The sequence below is a fragment of the Ziziphus jujuba genome, chromosome 6 (assembly GCF_031755915.1).
Source record: "Ziziphus jujuba cultivar Dongzao chromosome 6, ASM3175591v1".
Lineage (NCBI taxonomy): Eukaryota > Viridiplantae > Streptophyta > Magnoliopsida > Rosales > Rhamnaceae > Ziziphus > Ziziphus jujuba.
The window spans coordinates 2,306,232-2,314,459 of NC_083384.1; the positions used below are offsets into that span (position 1 = coordinate 2,306,232).

General features: G+C 35.7%; 1 pseudogene; it reads left to right on the forward strand.

Moving 5' to 3' along the window:
* The first annotated feature begins 1,099 nt into the window (after positions 1 to 1,099).
* Positions 1,100 to 2,060, forward strand: LOC132804217 (cytochrome f-like; annotated as a pseudogene).
* The last annotated feature ends 6,168 nt before the right edge of the window (positions 2,061 to 8,228 follow it).

Below are 8,228 nucleotides of genomic sequence, written 5' to 3' on the forward strand. Positions count from 1 at the left end.
TTATTGTATTTTCGTATTGTTTTTCTGTATTCTTTCTAAATTCAAGGACTAACCACTTCACTGAATCACAAATAAAAAATAGGAAATAGATTCATGGGCTCTAAACTTCTAATGTAATAGAGCTGATGCTTGATGGAAATAGAAATAGTAGTATTGAGTCGACAAATGAGGTGAGTTCATTTAAAAATTCCAAGATGAAAAAAGGGCAAAAAAGAAAGCATTCATTTCCCTTATATATCTTTCATTTATAGTATTTTTGCCTTGGTGGATCTTTCTCTCATTTAATAAAAGTATGGAATCTTGGGTTACTAGTTGGTGGCATACTAGACACTCCGAAATTTGTTTGAATGATATTCAAGAAAAAAGTATTCTAAAAAATTCATAGAATTAAAGGAACTCTCCCTCTTGGATGAAATGATAAAGGAATACCCGGAAACGCATTTACCAAAGCCTCACCGCGGGAACTACAAAGAAACGATCCAATTGATCAAAATGGACAATGAGAATCATACGGATATGTTTTTTAATTTCTCGAAAAATATAATCTCTTTCATTATTCTAAGCGGTTATTCCATTCTAGGTAATAATGAACTTGTTATTCTTAACTCTTGGGTTCAAGAATTCCCATATAACTTAAGCTACACAATAAATGGGTTTTCTATTCTTTTATTAATTGATTTATGTATAGGATTCCATTCACCAAACGGTTAGGAACTAATGATTGGCTCTATCTACAAAGATTTTGGATTTGCTCATAATGATCAAATTATATCAGGTTTTGTTTCTACTTTTCCAGTCATTTTAGATGCCATTTTTAAATATTAGATCTTTCGTTATTTAAATCGTGTATCTCCGTCACTTGTAGTCGTTTTTCATTCAATGAATGACCGAAAAATGATAGATCGATTCAATTATAATGCTTGTTACTTTGTACATAAGCAACCCATTCAAAATTGTACTTATTCTTTCTACCCATATGGGGGCTTCCTTTAATGTTTTAGTAAAATTATTTCAGTAAATAGCAGAATCATAGATAGGGAACTATACTAGCGACTTATCTAATTTTATTGTAGAAATTTTCAGGATCAATGATTGGACCATGCAAACTAGAAATACCTTTTCTTTGATAAAGGAAGAGATGACTAGATCTATTTCTGTCTTGCTCATTATATATATAATAACTTAGGCACCCATTTCAAATGCATATCCCATTTTTATACAGCAGGTTTATGAAAATCCACAAGAAGCGACCGGCCATATTGTATGTGCTAATTGCCATTTAGCCAATAAGCCCGTGGATATCGAGGTTCTACAAGTGGTACTTCCTGATACTGTATTTGAAGTAGTTGTTCGAATTCCTTATGATCTGCAACTGAAAAAAGTTCTTGCTAATGGTAAAAAAGGAGCTTTGAACATAAGGACTGTTCTTATTTTACCTGAGGGGTTTGAATTAGCCCCTCCCGATTGTATTTCACCCGAGATTAAAGAAAAGATAGGCAATCTGTCTTTTCAGAGCTATTGTCCCACTAAAAAAAAAAATTATTGTGATAGGTCTTGTTCCTGGTAAGAAATATAATGAAATCACCTTTCCTATTATTTCTCCTGACCCCGATACTAAGAAAGATGTGCACTTCTTAAAATATCCCATATATGTAGGCGGCAACAGGGGATGGGGTCAGATTTATCCCAATGGAAGAAAGAGTAACAATAATGTTTATAATGCTACAGTGTCGGGTATAGTAAGTAAAATAATATGAAAAGAAAAAGGGGGATACGAAATCACCATAATGGATACATCGAATGGATGTCAAGTGGTTGATATTATCCCTCCAGGACCAGAAATTCTTGCTTCAGAGGGAAAATCCATCAAACTTGATCAACCAGTAACGAGCAATCCTAATGTGGGTGGATTTGGTCAGGGGGATGGGGAAATAGTACTTCAAGATCCATTACATGTCCAAGGACTTTTGCTCTTCTTGGCATCTTTTGAAAAGTTTCTTGTTTTTTTATATTTCTTCTACCCGAGTTCAGGAATTGAATTACTTGGACCGCACTCCTAGTATGTATACTGTGAAGAAGACTATTTAAGTTTACTCCCCTCTTCTTTATTTCTTTGTTTTTTAATCCAAATTGAAACGGTATGATTATGTCAATATTGTCAGATTTCAATGTCATAGAATGAAACAATAGTATTCTATTCGATTGGATACTAAAAGTTAAGAGATAAATAAGCATAGAATAGAAACCAAAGTATAAAAGAAATGAGAGGAACATAAGTAGTGATAGTGGACAAACAAAAAATATAGGAAACGTTAGTGAGCAAATAGAACTTCTTCAATGAACTTACAAAACTTATTAAAAAAAAATAGATATAATTGTGGTTGTGTCGTCTAAAAATAGGAAATAGAGTGATTCCTTTGTGATTTTTGAAAGTATCATTGGATACTATCGTGGAACGGATGTTTTGAACAAGTAATGAAGTGAGTTTTCCAAAAACATCAAAAAAAAATTGAAACAGAGTTTTTTGAAACATCGGAAAAAGTGATCCATTTTTTTTTTTACCATTTACACGAATAAACTATTATGATTATTCATAACTCAACAGGCCTACCCCCTCTTTCTTTGTCTGATTTGAGGGGGCACCGTTGAGTTCTTACACTAATCCAGAATATGAACCATAAAAGAAAATACTGATTAAACTGATCAAAAGAATACCTGTTACAGTACCTATTAGCCAAAGAGGAATCCTTCCGGCAGTATTGGCCTCTTTTTTTTTTTTTTTTTTAATATATGAATGCAAATTTCTAAGACTAAAACAGCAAAGAAAAATCAACAAAAACCAAATTAACAAGAACAATGATAAAAGACAACCAACAAACTAGGAAACAAAAATACGATAAAACTAGGAAATCCTAATTCAACTAGGAATGAATTTTTTTTTTTTTTTTAAGATGCTGAACGTGTATAGGATGGATGCAACCTTAACCTAATGCTAAAATTGCAGAATAACACAAAAACAAATAAAGCAAATAAAGATAGATCAAACCTGAACAAAACCAGGCTCTGATACCAAATGATACGAACCTAGGACGACCTGCTCCTAAACCCGTATTATATTAGCCCGGATCTTTAATTAAGTTCAAGTTCTAATGGAATGGACCTCAACCCCTAACCAACCTGTGGTTAGAAACCTTGGTATAATGTAGACGCCACAATAGGGGATGGAAAACCTATTGATAAGTCAAGCTAAAACAACCAATTCTCTAATGGTGTTTTAGGTGTTCTCAAAGAACAAAGAGATAATTAATCTCACAAGTATTTTCTCAATCAAATCAAAGTTGTATTCATCTTGAAAAATAAGCCTTTAATAGGCTTTGAAAGAAACACAATAAACCCTAAAAACCCTAGGAAAAACCGGCCACACAATGAAGAAGTCTACCTTGGCCGAAACTTTCCTTTTCCTAATCTAATTTGGATTAATTAATTCCTTTATTTTGAATTAGGAATTAATTAATTTACAATGAAAATAATAAAATAATAACTTTCCTAAACTTATTTGTCCAGAAAATAAATAAATAAAAACTAAAAATAATGGTAGTTTCCTAAAACAAAAAGTATAATAAAATTAGGAAACTAAAATACTAGCTTTTTGACTAAATTGACTTTGACCAATCTTTGACCAAAGTGAGCTCCAAATCAGCTTCAATATGCTTTGTAGGATGCCAAATAAGCTTATTGTGAAGTTCCTCACGTTGCCCTTGCTTGGAAGTATGAGAAAAGGCTAATACAGTAAAATACAGTAAAGCCAGCAAGGAATACAGCAAATCCGGCCTTTCCTTCTCCTTGTGCGCAAACCACCTTGTTGGTCGGCTTTGAAGCTGCTTTGGCTGGTTTCTATGACTCATCCTCCATATGAATTGAACCCATAAAAATGGGGTTCCAATTCATACAACCCGGCCTCCTTATTATCACCAAAAACGTCACCCAGCCCTGTTTTGGCTTCTATTGCTTGTATGAGTAAAACAGGCCTTGGTTCTTTAGATGTGGCCAACCCCTCTTGACTATGACTTATTCCTTGTATGAAAACAGCAAGATTGTCCTTGAACTTCTTGGCTTGGGCCCTAGTGATCGGTCCCACCTTCATTTGTAATGGGTCAGCACCCCAGCGGTTTGTCGGTCAAGCAGTCTCGGGTGGATTCGCATCATTCCCCTCCTCTTGAAAAGGATTTGTCCTCAAATCGAAGTCATCACCTGCAGCAAAAGGAGATAAATCAGCAACATTAAAGGAGGCACTAACATTATACACACCCGGTAGATCAAGCGTGTAAGCATTGTCGTATATCCTCTCCAAAACTTGAAAAGGTACATCACCCCTCGGCATGAGTTTTGATTTCCTTTGTTCGGGGAATCTTTCTTTCCTTAAATGCAGCCACACCCAATCTCCAGGTTCAAACACCATTGATTTTCGGCCTTGATTAGCCACCCTTGCATATTGCTCGGTCCTCCTCTCAATGTTTGCTCGGGTTTTCTCATGAATCTGCTTTACAAAATCAGCTTTTTGTTTTCCATCTAGATTAGCACGCTCACTGAAAGGCAAAGGTGTTAAATCTAATGGAGTCAAAGGATTAAAACCATAAACAATTTTAAATGGAGTAAATTTAGTTGCTGAATGTAAAGACCTATTATATGTAAATTCAACATGTGGCAAACATTCTTCCCAAGTCCTTAAATTTCTACTAATTAATGCTCTCAACAATGTAGACAAGGTTCTATTTACTAATTCGGTTTGTCCATCAGTTTGTGGATGATAAGTAGTTGAAAATAAAAGCTTAGTACCTAATTTAGCCCACAATGTTTTCCAAAAATAGCTTAAGAACTTAGCATCCCTATCCGACACAATAGTTATTGGCATTCCATGCAATCTCACAATTTCCTTGAAAAATAAGTTAGCAATATTGGATGCATCATCAGTTTTGTTACATGCAATAAAATGTGCCATCTTAGAAAACCTATCTACTACAACAAATATTGAATCCTTACCTGTCCTTGACCTAGGCAACCCAAGAAAAAAATCCATAGACAAATCTACCCAAGGAAAGGTAGAAATCAGCAAAGGCTTATACAATCCATGCGGTTTCAATGTTGATTTTGTTTTTCGGCACTTCAAACATCTTTCAAAAATTCTCTCAACATCTCTCCTCATGTTAGGCCAATAAAAATGTTCTTGCAGCAAGGATAAATTTTTTAAAATACCAAAATGACCCATTAAACCACCCCCATGACCTTCCCGAACCAAAAATTCCCTAATACTACAATTAGGCACACAAAGTTTATTTTCCTTAAACAAATACCCCTCAAATATGTAAAATTTATTAAATCCATGTTTCAAACAGATTCTAAAAATTTCTCCAAAGTCACTATCATGCTCATAAAGTTCTTTCAATTGTTCAAATCCAAGCAATCTAGCATCTAAGGTAGAAAAGAGCACATACCTTCGGGATAATGCATTGGCAACCACATTTTCCTTACCTTTTTTGTAGCGGATCACATATGGAAATGTTTCAATAAACTCAATCCACTTAGCATGCCTTCGGTTGAGCTTTCCTTGACCCTTGATATGCTTCAAAGACTCATGATCCGTATGAATCACAAACTCCTTTGGCATAAGATAATGCTGCCACGTCTCCAAAGCCCTCACCAAAGCATACATCTCCTTGTCATAAGTCGGGTAGTTTAGGGCAGCTCCATTCAATTTTTCACTAAAGTAGGCTATGGGCCTTCCTTCTTGCATTAAAACAGCTCCAATACCTACACCCGAAGCATCACACTCAATTTCAAAAGTCTTAGAAAAATTTGGCAAAACTAACAAAGGTGCATTACACAATTTTTCTTTCAACAAATTAAAAGATTTTTCTTGTACTTCCCCCCATTTGAAGCCAACATTCTTCTTGACAACTTCATTCAATGGTGCTGCTATGGTACTAAAATCCTTGACAAATCTTCGATAAAAGCTTGCCAAGCCATGAAAGCTCCTCACTTGGGTGATAGAAGTAGGAACCGGCCACTCTTGGATTGCTTTCACCTTAGCTTGGTCAACTTTGATTCCTGCAGCACTTACTACAAAACCTAGAAACACAAGCTCTTCTTTGCAAAAGTCACATTTTTTAATGTTAGCAAATAATCTTTCCTTTCTAAGAACTTGCAAAACTTGCCTAAGTTGATTCACATGGTCATCCAAATTTCGGCTATATATTAGAATGTCATCAAAATAAACAACCACAAATTTACCAATAAATGGACGCATTACATGATTCATAAGCCTCATGAAAGTACTAGGTGCATTGGATAATCCAAAAGGCATAACTAACCATTCATACAGTCCATATTTAGTTTTGAATGCGGTTTTCCATTCATCACCTTCTTTCATCCTAATTTGGTGATAACCACTCCTAAGATCAATTTTTGTAAGCATGCAAGCACCATGCAACTCATCAAGCATATCATCTAATCTAGGAATGGGATGTCTATATTTGATGGTAATATTATTTATAGCCCTACAATCAACACACATTCTCCAAGAACCATCCTTTTTAGATACCAACAAAATAGGAACAGCACATGGACTTAAACTCTCACGAATATATCCTTTATCAAGCAAATCACTTACCTGTTTTTGCAGCTCCTTGGTCTCTTCGGGAATGCTCCTATAAGCTGGTCTATTTGGTATGGCAGCCCCTGGAACAAAGTCAATTTGATGTTCTATCCCTCGAATAGGTGGTAGTCCACTTGGAATCTCACTTGGGAAAACATCTCCAAATTCCTTCAAAAGAGAAAACATTGAACTTGGCAATTCAAGTTCTTCAATGTTAGTTTGATCATTAAAATAATTTTCATTATAGATCATGGCCAGAAAAGGTTTCTCACACTCAATAACCTTATTAATATCCCCTAAACTCAAATAAAAGTTGCTACTTGACCTTTCTTTTCTTTCTTTTCCTTTTCCCCCCCTGGATTGGCGCAAACCTTCAGATTTTTCTTCCTTCTCGACGCTCTCGGGTTTGCCACTTTCTTTCCCCTCTCTTTTGGATTTTCCTTGATCTTTCCACTCAATATGAGCCTTAGAAACCTTACCTTGACCAGCAACCTCATTCTTACCTTCTTGAAAGGATGGTGAAGCCGTTGGTGCCATACTTGCTTTTTCCTTGAGCTTTTCGGCTTCTCTCCTTTGTTGCATTTGTAATTGGTCTTTGTAAACCTCCTTAGGAGATAATGGCTCCAGCTTGACCTTCTTTCCTTTAAACCTGAAAACAATACTATTTTCTCGACCAAAATGAGTAGCATCTTTATCAAATTGCCATGGCCCACCTAATAGTATATGTCCAACAATCATGGGTACAATATCACATAAAACTACATCCTCATATCTACCTATATTAAATTTTACTTTGGCTTGTTTATTCACTTTTATTTCACCACCATCATTAAGCCATTGTAATCTATAAGGTTCTGGATGTTTAATAGTTATTAAGCCTAATTTATCAACTACAATGTTACTAATTACATTTGTACAACTTCCACTATCAATAATCATACTACAAATCTTACCTTGAATTTCACATCGGGTGTGGAAGATGTTCTCTCTTTGAATTTCATCCTCATCTTTGTATGCAGCAAGTACTCTCCTAGAAAGCAAGTTTAATTCAGCATTGGATGCTTGCAAGGTTTTGGGTTCATCCTCCAAGTCCTCCTCCTCTTGCTTGGCTTCATCCTCACTTTCTTCACTTTTCGATTCTAGCTCGTCATTGCCCTTTAACACCATGATTCTTCTATTCGGGCATTGGCTAGCGATGTGTCCTCCTCCCTGGCACTTAAAACACACAACATCATGAGTTCTAGAAGGTTTAGGATCTAATTTTACCTCATTCTTTGGTGCTTGGACAGATTCGGTTCTAGTCTCCTTCCTTGGCCAATTTGAGCATTCTTCTTTTACTTTCAGCTTTGGCTTGCTCTCATAGATGGGATTGTTCCTCCAGCCACTTGAATTGGACCTTCCACTGTTGGAAACACCTCCAAACCATGATCTTACACCCCTCCTCTTGAATTGATGCTCTAATTTAATAGCCACATGCAGCAGCTCCTCCAATTCCACATATTGTTGCAATTCTAGTTGATTGGCTATTTCACGATTCAAACCACCAAGAAACCTTTCCATGGTTGCTTCCCTATCT